Genomic DNA, 500 nt, shown 5'->3' with positions numbered 1-500 from the left:
GCACTGACTGGGGCCCTCAGAAACCACTTAGTATTATGTTTTTACGTTAAAACCTTGCATTGAACAGACAAAAGCTGCCCAACATACAACAGACACAGTATACCCTTTATCATATTGGATGTGCACAGTATGGGTTTGAGTAAAGTTATAAAATATTGTTCATAACCTATCCTGTACACCATACCATTATTGACTTTATACAGCTGTTTGGTCCCCTTTAATGACCTTATGCATTTCCCACTGGACAAATCAGGCCATATCACATTGCATTATCAATGTTTTCCAGTCTTTGTAATCTACTTTATATAATGCTATCATATTTAGCATTATATACAGTAACTCTGTAATTTGAACCATGTCTTTTTCTCAATAATTCTGAAGTAGTAGTGTAGTGACTTGAGATTTTGATGCTGGAACGTTTTGTAAATTCCTTAATTCTGTCTTGAGTTTCAATGTAAAAGTGTAGTGTAAATATAACAGCTTTGAATGTGAAGTCATTA

The sequence above is a fragment of the Sinocyclocheilus grahami genome, unplaced genomic scaffold, assembly GCF_001515645.1.
Source record: "Sinocyclocheilus grahami isolate Dianchi unplaced genomic scaffold, SAMN03320097.WGS_v1.1 scaffold1054.1, whole genome shotgun sequence".
Classification (NCBI taxonomy): Eukaryota; Metazoa; Chordata; class Actinopteri; order Cypriniformes; family Cyprinidae; genus Sinocyclocheilus; species Sinocyclocheilus grahami.
The sequence above is the reverse complement of the archived record's forward strand: the minus strand, read 5'-3'. Positions refer to the sequence as shown.